Consider the following 13,857-nt stretch of genomic DNA (forward strand, 5'->3'; position numbering starts at 1 on the left):
AGGATGTTATAATCTAGTTCTATGAACAAACATCTGGGAACAAAAATCTAAGTGGGACAGTGAAAACGATGAATTGCAGTTTGGAATGAGATTGAGAAAGAGACTGAGAGCCTTTCTACATGGGACTTTTATTGTGCACCCGTGATTGTTCACTTATGGTAGTTTGCAGGTCCTTTACACGACTTCATCCTCCTCTGAAGCCTCTCCCATGTTTTGCAACCATTATCATGGGGGTTTTTAGATTGAGGAAAACCTGGTATATCCTGAATGGCGCTATGAAACACTGTGTGTATTTGTGCAATTCCACTATATCACAGCACCATCTAGTGGCTGTATAATGAAACAGAATGACAGAGAAAGAAAGCCCCCAGAAAAAAAGCACATGTAAAGGAACCAATCTTAATCCCTCAAAGAATCCAGAAGAGCCAGGAACTGTAAGCTAAAAGCATATCTAAGTGCAGAGGTGCCTATTTCTGGAGATCTGATGTGGGAACAATAGATTTGCTGCTTATAAGAGTGTTATGTTGTCTGCCTCCACCTACACTCATCTTGTATATTTGCAAATAAACTCAAATACTGCGAACACCTTAAGGGCTCCAGTGATCTTTGCTTCCAAAAGAAACCAAACCTAGGTAAAAGCTCACCCTGGAATGTTTAACTGCTCAGGGAAGTGGGAAGTGTGTAACAATACGCAAGTAATGAGGTAGGGGAACAGTGAAATTTTGCAAGAAAGAAACTGTGAGAGAAATCCTTCCTCCTCCAACATCCACTGAGATTCAGCCTCCCTTTGCCCCTGACTTGATATTGGAGGAAGCACCATTTGGTGCACTGCCACTGAGCCCAAGTCCTCACACACAGTCACAGTTGCTTGAGAGAGGAAGGAGGGATTTGGGCTTCCTTTACCACCAAAGCAACCATGAGGGAGGGAATTTGCAGCAATGTTCCATCAGCCAACCCTATTAACTCCCTGCCCTGGTCAGAGATAGCCTCCACATGGTGTCCTCTGCTATCAAAGATATTCCATGGCATCAGAGGGAAATGTGCATGCATCAACACAGCCAATGGCTTGACTTTGCATGTTCACAGAATGTAACTCCTCTCCTAGTCTCTCTAGACAATGTGGTTAAGAAGGAAGGCCCCCAAATGGCCTATCGGCCTATGGAGCATGGTGAACTAAGGAATCAATATATGATGTGTGTCAGGAGCGCCCTAGCTGCCTCTTGCAGTCCCCTCCAATAGCCAACTCAGGACACAGACGACGAGGATTCTTTCCAAGGCTTTATTCCTTTATTCCTTTATGACTCTTTCAGATACTAATCACTATCGACTAAGCAAGGAACAGCACTGGGGAAAGATAGCAGAGTAGCCTAAGCTCCAGGTCAGGCAGTTGGTCCCCGTTTGAAGGAGAACCACGGGAAGATTCTCAACTTATGGGCTATGGAGAGATCCTCCCTCTTTCCCTTGGGTCCTCGGGACGCGACCGTTGTTTGAGCGCCAAACGAGCGGAGTGCCTCCTTTTGGCGCCCTCCATCTGTCGTCGCTCCCTGCGTCTGCGCCGAGCATCCAGCCAGCCTCCCTCCAGCGCTCTCTCACTGCCAGGGTCACTATCTATCCCAGGAATGCTGGCAGGAGGAATCTCTGCCAGCTGCTGTGCTTGTGACAGATGAGCAAGCTCCTCTCCCACAGATTGCTGTTCTTCCTCAGAATCAGAACTGCTCTGGAGCTCTATGGCCACACCAGAAAGAAAAGCCACTCCCATGCCAGTAGAGATATCAGTGGAACTTTACTCAATATCTTTGGCTTTTCCAGCTGGCCAGATTTAGTCCATTTCATTGAAAATACCATGTGCTAAACAAATTTCCTTTAAGAGATTTCTCAAGAACCATCACTTGGGCAAAAATGGACCAGAAACTAGGGATGTCAGAGAATTCCGCCAGGCCCCCCGAAATCCATGGCGGAATGAAGCCCCCTGCCCCCCCCCCGTGAAAGGTGCGCGAAACGGGAGACCTACCTGCTGCCGTCCACGCTGACTTGCGAATGGCAGCCGCGTCTGCGGCTGCCACTCGCTTCTTCCATGTAGCCGTGATAGGCTATGTAAGTATTTACGTAGCCTATCACGGCAAAACTAAGGGAACGCTATTGGTGGCGGCTACAGTGGCCACCATTTGCGTTCCCTTTTTTTTTGCCATTTTAGCCTATGTAAATATTTACGTAGGCTATTACGGCCAAAAAAAAAAGGACTTCAGGCAGCTCCTTAAGAAGAAACTACGTATGATGGTGGTGGACCAGTGGTGATGCAAAATAGCAGTAAAGCAGCAAATTGGTATGTCTACCCAGGCTGCAGCTCCTGCTCATTAGTTTCTTTCCTGTCCCAGAGCCGCATCTGAATCACTTGGCGATGAGCAGAGTTATGTCCCCTAAAATAGCTCTGCTTATTTTTATTTCTTTATTTATTAAATTTATTAATCGCCCATCTGGCTGGTCACCCAGACACTCTGGGTGATGTACAATAATAGAAACAGTTTAAAACAATACAATTCTACATTAAAACATCATATTTCTAAAAATACCCTAACCCACCCCAAATGCCTGCCTCAACAACCACGTTTTTAATGCATGGCGGAAGCTCATTAAAGAGGGGGCATGGCAGAGTTCCCCAGGGAGGGAGTTCCACAGAGTGGGGGCTACCACAGAGAAGGCCCTCTCCCTCATCCTCACCAATCTAGCTGTCCTGGCTGATGGGACAGAGAGAAGGTCATCTGAGGCTGATCATAACTAATCTGAATTTGGCCCCCTAACCCCAACCCATCCATCCAAGCTGTCATCTGAAGCAGGAAATCATTCTCCCTGCAGTGGTGCAGTTAGGTAATTTTAGACCCTGGACTTAACTTTCTTACACCCCTTCCCCAATGTAGATGGTAATGTGTATCACTTTACTTACTTCAAAATGTGGTGAGACAGCCCTGCTGCTCCTTCTTCTGAGTGGAGCCCTGGACATCTGCCCAAAATCTGATGGCACCATAGTCTCCCTGGCTTCCAATCCTCCATCCACAGCTGCAAATCACATTCCCACTGCTGAGGGAGAGGTTCTGCCAGCAGGGAGCAGGGCTTCATGCACACGATCAGCGCCCCCGACCCCCGGCCTTTGCTGCCACTTGGGTCCGCCACTCATGATGCAGCTACCAGCTTTGCACAACTGACCTTACCCAGTGGCAGCAGCTGTGTACTGGACTGGGATCCAAGCAGCTGCTTGTACAATAAACAATGCAACATAGTAAAACATTATGGAGAGAATGATGCAGAGGAAGATAACATGCAAATGTATACACGTTTCTGCTTTTGCTGTTGTAGAATTTGTATTTCTTTATTTTTTTGAGACCACACAGCCCTGCCCTGCAGGAGCAGGAGCTCAGGCTCCTGTACATCTGCAGGAGCCTGAACAAAACTCAATGAGGTCATTTCCACTGGTGTTCTAACAAGACTAGTGAGTTGGGCTGCATCTCCCTCAGGGTGTTTTCTTACTGCAGAAAACCCAGCGAGCTATTGTGCATCGGACTGTTAGAAACCTCCTGACAAATAATGCTGTTGAGTGACTTCTCGGGACTCCCAGCAATGATGTGTGCTGCCAGTATAGGGAGGAAGGCTGCCACCTTCCAAATAACAACTTGGCAAGCACTTCGTTCTTCTGCTGCTATGCTTCAGCACAACTGTGTTGTGTCTGCCAGCCCGAAGCACAAGAGGCTGAATTGAGATGAAACAGGTCCAGCAGTTGTTGCCACAGGCAGAAAACATCACACTTCTTTGTGGCAGTATATTGGAAAGGTCAGAGCTCCGCATGTCTGTGGCTGTAACTTCATGTAAGGATATATGCGCATTCTTGCAGGGTGAAAAAATAATAAGAGTGTCATTTATATTGGACCAAGTGATAGGGATGGACAAATCAGTCCGTTTATGGTCCATGGCAGTTTCCCATGTATCATAAGTCATATGTATCAGAAATCTGTTCCTTCCAATTTCCCCTTCATTTATTTTCATACACAACTTACCCTGATATACAGGCTCCTCCCTTATGAACCCGGCTGAAATGTGTGCTTGTTATCTGAAGCCCTGTTGTGTGTCCCACCTCCTAGAGAGGGGAGTATTGTGGGCCCTTGTAACAGGGCCTTTTGTGTAGCAGCACCCCACTTGTGGAATTCCCTCCCTAGAAGGTTAGCCTAGTTTTCTCCTTAGTGTCCTTTGGTCAAGACAATATTGTTCTCCAGCCTTTTAATACACAATATCTCTCCCTGTTTTTTTATCATCAATCTCTGGTTTGAAGATATATTTTAGGGTTTGAATTTTTTAATGTATCATTATTGTGCGATGCCTTTTGTGCTCACTGAATGGAGGAACGATACAAAAATATTCTAAATAAATAAATAATTTTTGTACACAACTTTCCCTAAAACACACATTTTTGTACACTGTTTTTGAACCAAGAACTGCATCACCAATTTGGAAACGTGCACAATCCAAAAGACAACTTTGTTCTGATCTGCATATTAGTCTGGAAAGTGCAAATTAGGTGAGTTTGCTTAAAAATGTGAACCTAATGAAATTGTCCCCCATCCCTCCCGAGGGATTGTAGAATCACCTCAAGAAACATAAGTAGTCTTATCTAAACTCTCCGGGCTTCCCCCCAAAAATTCTCAGAGGTTTTACTCAAGGAGGAATCCACATATGCACATCATATTTCACTTTCAGTAAAACGTTGGTGGCGGCTCTGTTGACCCACCCAAAGTAAAATTTTACAGCTGCATTGCATAAGTCAAGCGCTAGCAGGGAGACAGTAAGGAACAGGTGTGTTGCTGCTTGAAATGGCAAGCTGACAGACATATTGCCAAGCGCCAATGTGGCGCAGTGGTTAGAGTGTCGAACTAGGATCAGGGAGTCCCAATATCAAAGCCACACACAACCATGCAGTTCATTGGGCCAGTCGTTGACTGTTTTCTATCTGCTGCAGCTGTAGCTCGGTGGTAGAGCACCTGCTTTGCATGCCTGAAACCCTGGAGATCTGCTACCATTGGCTGTGTCAACTGTACTTACTGGGCTAGGTGGCGCAATGGTCCGACCCAGTATAAGGCAGCTTCCTATCTTCCTCCAAAATCTACTACAGGGATTTTCTTTTTTAAAAAATTAAAGTCCAAATTTGCTAGACTTGAATAAATCCAAAGATGGTGCGATTCTCTGTGGTAGGTCCCAAGCTAACTGATGGAGATTGCCCTCCGGTGTTTTGCCAGAACAGAATACATCTGTGAGAATTTGCAGGAAGGCATATCTCTCTCTGCTACAGATAGGGCAGAAGAGGAAAGTGGTTCTGATACCTGAGATAAATCCTACCACCCATGTGGAAAGGTTAATGAAAGGCTCAGTGTGCCAGTGAAGAGGGGCTTAATACGGTGCTAGGAAAAGTCTCAATACTGTATTTCCATCAAAGGAATAATTATGTTCCCCCTCAAGACTCATTTGCAATTTCCCACCTTCTTCAACTGCCACAAAACCACAGCAGAAATTCCCACTGGAGCTGACAAAGATTTAGCATTGTTCAGGAGACATGGGGGAAAGGACCGCTAATTTTACTTCCCCCCATAAAGTCTTCCCCTCTTGCCTTTTATTATTTGCTTTTGCGTATAGCACTCTTAGTACACAATGCTTTAGAGCAAGGTCATTCAAATTGTGTTTTGGAGAAGCCCGAGGTTCCTCAGAAGCTTATAAGAGCTCAATCAGAAGATCTGTAACAGTGGACAAGGTTCCCTGATAGGCTGTCTACCATTACAGTGTTCCCATGGCAATGTGCAGCTGTAGGGGAGAGTTGGGTATTCCAGAGCTCATTCTCAATTCATGTGGGCTAAAAGTGAAGTCAAACACATCCAGCCAATACCCTAGGATGGTCCCTCATCCCCACAAAAATAAATATTGTAAATAAAAATCCTCTTCAACATGCAGGGATTCTGGGACAGATGTCCAGGAGTTCCCCAGCAGATAGGCTGATGTGGAAAAGTTTTCCTGAAGTTATAAAACCATGTATTTTGAGTCCTTAGCACATTGTCACACACACACACACACACACACACAGTGAAGTTGATCACCAACATTCCCATTTTTTATAGATTGGGGTAAAGTGCCAACCAATTTTCGACATGCCAGTTTGGTCATGTGAATGTGGGCTAGGCAGAACCAAGCAGAAGTCAGTACATGGGGAAGCATTTTTGAGACTGCTTTAGTTCACAACCAACTTGCAGTTAGCCTGGTAAATGCAGCTTTGAATGAAGATCTCCCACACTTATTTTATATCCTGCCTTTCCACTAAAAATGACACTCAGTGTGACTAACAATAATGAAATACAGATTAAAAACAGAATCTTAATTAAAACATAAGAACAGATATGTTAAAACACAATTAAAAACACAACAATAATATATATATACAGCACCCAACTAATTAAAACCCCTTCCAACAACATACAAGCTTATATGCCAAACACCTGCCTGAATAAAAACATATTGCCCTGCCAACAGAATAACAACAGAGAGGGGACCAACCTAGCCTTTCTCAGCAGGGAGTTCCAGAGTCTGGGAGTGGCCACTAAGGCCCTCTCTTATGTCCTCACCAAACATGCCTCCAGTGGTCGCAGGACCTAGAAAAGGGCCTTAAACCTGGGCAGGTTCATATGGGAGAAGGTGATCTTTCAGGTAACCTGGTTGAACTGTGCCCAGAAACAGACTGGTAACCAGTCAAGCTGCCACAACAAGGGAGTCACGTGCTCCCTGTAACTGGCTCCAGTCAACAGTATGCCCTCAGCAATTTGGACCAGTTGAAATTTCTGAACGGTCTTCAAAGGCAGCCTCATGTAGAGCATGCCACAGTAGTCCAAATGTGATGTAGCAAAGGTATGCATGACCATAACCAGATTAGACATCTCTAGGAACAGGTGCCGTTGGCACTCTAGCCTCAGCAGTGCAAACACACTCCTGGCCATCACCGAAACCTGGGCATCCAGGTTCAGAACTGAGTCCAGCAGTACATCCCAACTGTGAACCTGAGACTTCAGGGAAAGTGTAACCCTATCCACCACATGTCGAATCCCTATTCTCTGATGTGCCTTTCAACTAACCAGGAGCACCTCTGTCTTGTCTGGATTAAGCTTCAATTTGTCTGCCCTCATACAGTACATTTCATGGCTCAGGAACGCAATGCCTGACGGACCGTCTCTCCCATCCTGAATGTACCCGGACACTACAATCAACATCTGGGGCCTTCCTCTGAATGCCACCTCCAAGGAAGGCTCAGAAGGTGGCAACAAGGGAGAGGGCCTTCTCAGTGGTGCCCCTCCCACTATAGAATGAGCTCCCCACTGAGGCCTGCCTGGCGCTGACACTGTCATCTTTCCAGTGCCAGGTGAAGACTGCTCTCTTCTCCCAGGCATTTAATGACATATGATGGTGCATGTATGTCTGCTGTTTGAACAAGCCTATTCAAAATTGTTTACAGATGTTGTTTTTAGCTGTTTAAATGGTTTTTAGATTTTCTATGTTAAAAATATTTTAGACTATGCCTTTATCATAATGTTGTATAATTCTGTTCTTGTATTTCTTTATCAATTCTTGTGAACTGCCCAGAGAGCTTCAGCTATGGGGTGGTATAGAAATGAAATGAAATAAATAACTGACAGCAGCCCCCCATTTAGAGAACTAGAACAGCTTACTTGGATTAAGATGGAAAGGAGAGATAAGAGTTGGGTGTCATCAGCATACTGGTGGCACCGAACCCCAACTGAACCACTCTCCAAGCCCTATGTGTAGGGCTCAAAGAGCCACTACCAGTCCTAGCTTTCTCTGTCTTGTGTTCTGTTAAGCTGTTCACACAATTGCTTTAATAGATTTCAGATGATAGCAAGGTCTGTGAAAATCTGGCTGGTTGGTAACCCACAGCCCGGCCTGGGCAGCTCCCATATTTTCCATCCCCTTCCCTCCCAGTTTGTGCTAGAGTAGCCACTTACACATTGTCAAAAAAGAGGGAATGCATCAACGAAAAAGAGGGCAGAGATCTGCATAAAATTTGCATATGCTAATTGATGTGTATGTATGTAAATTTAGAAATAATGAGTATAATTTAAAAAGAAATACAGTACATCTCACCATAGTGGGGAAGAGTGTGAGCTCAGTCTACTATCCAAGTGCTAACTGATCACTGAGGTCATCAGCGGGCATGTTCCTGGTGGTTCCACATGGACCTATGGCCCAACTGGAGTCCACTCGGAGAAGAGCCTTCAGTGTGGTGGCTCCTGCCCTACAGAACTCCCTGCCTCTGGAGGTCAGGCAGGTGCCAACACTGGGTTTTCAGTGCCTCCTGAAAACAGCTCTTTTCCAGGAAGCCTTCCTTGGTAGACCACCCTCGGTTTTATTGGCACTCTTTTTTTAAGAATAATATTAATATCATCTTTCTTCTTTTTCTCTTTTGTTCATTTTATCTCCTGTTCACTGCTCCAGAATCTGTTTAGATGTGGAGCGGTATACAAATGTTGTAAATAAATAAAATAAATAACTGCTGATATGCAGTTTCAAGGCCCTAGTCTCTTCTTGTGGTTATCATTAAACAAGACTTAGCCTGAACAGTCCTTGAAATAGAGGATGCCTTCAAACAGAGGACTGTCCTCTGCAAAGTAGGACACATAGCCACTCTAGTTTGCAAATATAAAGGCTTTTCACCCAATAGACAATGGCAAACTTAGGTTTGTCATTTAAAATACAGTTGAAAGGAAGCAGACAATTTTACCCCATTCACACTTTGCCTTTTCAAGGGCATACTAAAAATATCTTAGGCATATATCTAAAGAGCATAATGTGTACATTTCCCTCACAAAGCCTCCAGCTGCTACTTTCCCTACCTTCACTCAAGTAGGAAATGCAGAGAGGTCTCAATCTCCAAGCTGCCGGGATTTCTTTAGTACAAATCTCCCTTTCCATATCACCGAGGCCTACAAATCCTCAGGTCACCCATTAGCAACACCTAGTTGCATGATGACTGCTTAAGAATGGATTTATCTGGATGCTTTCATCTAAACTGAAAATATTCACAAGCGGCAGCCTATTCTTTCTGAGCTATACAGCCAGTTCTAAAACATATTAAGGGGCAATGTGTTTGAGTTGCTATTTTAAGTGGCACCATAAGATTTTTTTTCTAGTCAAGTGTCTTCCTATCAAAATGATGAAGCTGTTATTGATGTACATTTACTGTTGGTGAAAGGGCGATAATCAAACACTTGACAAAGAAAAGGAGCTGGTGGAGGATCAAGAGAGAGAGAGAAATAAAAGTTCCCAGAGCGTTACTTTTCTTCCAGTAAAGAGTGGCTTCATGCATTATGATAGAGAATCTCCCACTGGATGGGCTTATAGCATAGACCTCACTAAAACTGCCCAAAGACACATCTTCCCATCATCTTTATTAGTTAGACCAAAGGTCCATCTTGTCCATCATTCTGTTTACAACTGTGGGAAACCAATGAGAAGCTTACAAGCAGGCCATGAAAGCAATTGCATGTTCCCAGCATCAGGTAATCAGCCATATACTCCCTCTGAACATGGGTGGTTCTCTCTAGATCAGAGGTGGGCAGAAGGTACATCAGGATCTACTGGTAGATCTCCAGGTGATTTGCAAGATCACCTGGAGATCTACCAGATCAGCAAGTGTTTGTCACTCCCAATTGCATACCAGTACCAACAGCTTAAAAGCTTTACCCCCTTAAATAAGGTTGCTGAAAAAGGAAATGATGGGGAAATATTGCTGCAAGCTATCCCTGCTGTAATGCAAATATTTTGGGGTGGTTTGGGCTTGAATGGGCAATTAATACTCATTAGCTTTACAAAAGACCTGCTCCTCCTGGAAATGAAAACAGATGGAACTGGTTTGTTGATATGGATCAACACAGCTGCCTGAATTTTTGGACTCTCCATAATAGTGACTATGAAGGAAGTCATGATGAGTGTTGGCATTTCAAAATTTACCACCACACCACTGTGATCATCACTTTCTGACTGCATGATCATTGCTCTCTGGAGGAGAAATTACTTAATGTACATTCAACAGAAGCTAGGATTCATTCATTCATTCATTATATTTCTATACTGCCCCATAGCTGAAGTTCTCTGGGCGGTTCACAAAAATATTATGGTTCCATGGGCAGCCAGCACAGATCAGAACATCTCACATTTGTTCACAGTATACTAATGTGAATTGTTTACATTTATTATTGCACCTAATACTTGTCTGAGGCTGTTTCGTTAAAAAGAAGCAAAACCTCAAACTGCCAAGCTAAATTGTCAACAGGAGCTGGCTCAACTCACGGAGAATGTTAGCAAAAATTAATGTGCCTTTGCAGAGCATCGCTGTTAAAGAACCCTACAGCTTCACAGCCAGGCAGCAGCAGGTCTGTTCATAGGGGAAGCCATAAGAATAACTTCCAGTAGCTAGGGATGTATGAAAGTTCCGCCACGGATCTCGGGGAGGCCAAATGCCAGCGCATTTGGCCCCCCGAAATCGGTGGCGGAACGGCCTGCCCCCCGCCCCCCCCGGGACGGGACTTACCTTGGGCGGATCTTCCTGGCGGCGGCGGCGGCAGCTCCAGCGGCAGTGCGGCGGCGGCAGCGGCTGTGGCGGCCGGTCTTCCGACTGGCTGCCGCCGCCACCATTTCCAGTAAAAAAAAACAAAAAACATGATAGGCTACGTAAAGATTTACGTAGCCTATCACGGCTAGGTTATAAAAAAACACCGTGATAGGCTACGTAAATGTTTACATAGCCTATCACGGCTAGGTTTTAAAAAAACACCGTGATAGGCTACGTAAATGTTTACATAGCCTATCACGGCTGACTTAAAAAAAAAAAAACCACGCGCGTACGCAAATGGCGGCGGCCATGGCCGCCGCCATTTGCGTTCCTTATTTTGGCACGTCTTAGTCTACGTAAATATTTACGTAGACTAAGAAGGTGAAAATAAGGGGAACGCAAATAGCGTAGACGCTACGCTATTTGCGTTCCCCTTATTTTCGCCATCTTAGTCTAAGTAAATGTTTACATAGACTAAGACGTGCCAAAATAAGGAACGCAAATGGCGGCGGCCATAGCCGCCATTTGCGTATGCTTGGTTTGTTTTGTTTTTTTAAAGTCAGCCGTGATAGGCTACGTAAACATTTACATAGCCTATCACGGCTGACTGCAGGGACGCAAATGGTGGCGGCTATGGCCTCCGCCATTTGCGTCCCTGCTAGCCAGTGGCCGGATGTCCGGCTGCTGGCGGAGCCGGCCGGCGGCTCCGCAGAATTGCTGCGGAGCACAGCTGGCCGGCCAGGATTCCAGGGGAGGGGAGGAACAGAGCGCCTCCCCCCCCATCCAAGATTCCGGGGGGAGGGACAGAGCGCCTCCCCCCCCAACATCAGCATAATCCCCGAAAGGTAAGTGATTTTCGTACATCCCTACCAGTAGCCCACCAAATACCAGCATTTGTCACTGCTGTAAAATCCTAAGAATACTATGGGTAAAAATGTTGCAATCTGCCACGGTGGGCAGAGAATGGAGGAGATGGGGGCAGAGTTTGAGTGTGTGCGCACTGACACATGTATGTATCTATATCTCTCCTGTGTGTTGAAGAGAAGCCATCAATTATATTCACTTTTTAGTGGACAACAACTCACATCATTCTCAGCACATCCAGCACATTTGGAAAGATAGTTTCCAGAGAGTCCAAGGTAGATATTTTATCCTTTTAAAAATTCCTGTCAGGAACCTTTGCGGACATGAAAACCTAAGCCCTTCATTTCCAATTGTAATTGGAGACATCAGAGCTGCAAACACAGATGGGATGATATTACGGCCTGCCAAGCTGGAAGCAACCTATAAAAGCTTTGCTTCCCTTGCTGTGAAATATCCCCCACCAATATTAACATTCCCCTTCATGGATCACTGCCTTGTTGTGGCGAAGGGGCTTGCGTAACTCAATGAAGCCATAAGCTATGCCGTGCAGGGCCACCCAAGGCGGACAGGTCATGGCGGAGAGTTCTGACAAAATGTGGTCCACTGGAAAAGGAAATGGCAACCCACTCCAGTATTCTTGCCAAGAAAACCCCATGGAACGTATCACAAGGCTAAAAGATATGATGCCGGAAGATAAGCCCCTCAGGTCGGAAGGTGTCGAATATACTACTGGGTAAGAGCAGAGGGAATTTCCAAGTAGCGCCAGAAAGAGTGAAGCGGCTGGGCCAAAGCCGAAAGGACACTCAGCTGTGGATGTGTCTGGTGTTGAAAAGAAAATCTGATGCTGTAAAGAACAATATTGTTTAGGAACAGATTTTATTTTCTTGGGCTCCAAGATCACCACAGACGGTGACTGTAGCCATGAAATTAAAAGACACTTGCTCCTTGGGAGGAAAGCTATGGCAAACCTAGACAGCATAGTAAGAAGCAGAGACATCACCTTGCCCACAAAGGTCCATCTAATCAAAGCTATGGTTTTCCCAGTAGCAATGTATGGCTGTGAGAGCAGGACTATAAGGAAGGCTGAGCGCCGAAGAATTGATGCCTTTGAACTGTGGTGCTGGAGAAGACTCTTATGAGTCCCCTGGACTGCAAGGAGGTCAAATCAGTCCATCCTAAAGGAAATCAACCCTGACTGCTCATTGGAAGGACAGATACTGAAGCTGAAGCTCCAATATTTTGGCCACCTAATGCGAAGAGAAAACTCCCTGAAAAAGACCCTGATGCTGGGAAAGATTGAAGGCAAAAGGAGAAGGGGATGGCAGAGGATGAGATAGGGGTGCACGAAAGTCACTTACCTGGTCTCGCAGCTTTTTGCGGTGGAGGGGAGGCGGTTCGCTGCTCTCCCCGTGAAGTTCAGGCCGGGGGGGGAGGCTTCCCGCCTCGCCCGGCCGAAATTCAGGCCGGGGGGGAGGCTTCCCGCCACGCCCGGCCGAAATTCAGGCCAGGGAGGAGGTGCCTCGCCTTGCCCGGCCGTGAAATAAAAAGTTAAAAAAACAAATGCCCCCGTGATAGGCTACGTGACGATTAACGTAGCCTATCACGGCTAGATTTGCAAAGTCAGCCGTGATAGGCTACGTAAATCGTCACGTAGCCTATCACGGGTGACTTTAAAAAAAAAAAAAAGCGCGTACGCAAATGGCGGCCCCCATAGGGAGCCGCCATTCGCGTTCCTTATTTGGTCGCTGTAGTCTACGTAAATCTTTACATAGACTACAGCGAAAATAAGGGCAACGCAAATAGCGTTGCCCTTATTTTCGCCATAGTCTACGTAATCTTTACATAGACTACAGCGACCAAATAAGGAACGTGAATGGTGGCTCCCTATGGGGGCCGCCATTAGCCGTACGTGTTTTTTTTTTTAAGTCACCCGTGATAGGCTACGTGACGATTTACGTAGCCTATCACAGCTGACTTTGCAAATCTAGCCGTGATAGGCTACGTTAATCATCATGTAGCCTATCACGGGGGCGTTTGTTTTTTTTTTCTTTTATTGGAATGGCAGCGGCGGCAGCCGGTCAAAAGACCGGCTGCCGCTCCCGCCCCTGACGGAGACCCGACGAACCGCCAGCCGGACCCACCGCCGGGAGGGACATTCGGGAAAGGTAAGTCCCATCCCGGGGGGGGGGGGTGCGGGGGGGGGTGCGGAGAATTTCTCCCCGAAACTTCTTCGGGGGGCCGAACACGTTGGCGCTCGGCCCCCCGAAGTTTCGGGGAGAAACTCTCCGCCATCCCTAGGATGAGATGGCCAGATAGCATCACCGATGCAATGAATATGAACTTGAGCA

This window comes from Heloderma suspectum, chromosome 5 (assembly GCF_057233095.1).
Source record: "Heloderma suspectum isolate Gila_16-S chromosome 5, 16-S_ref, whole genome shotgun sequence".
NCBI lineage: Eukaryota > Metazoa > Chordata > Lepidosauria > Squamata > Helodermatidae > Heloderma > Heloderma suspectum.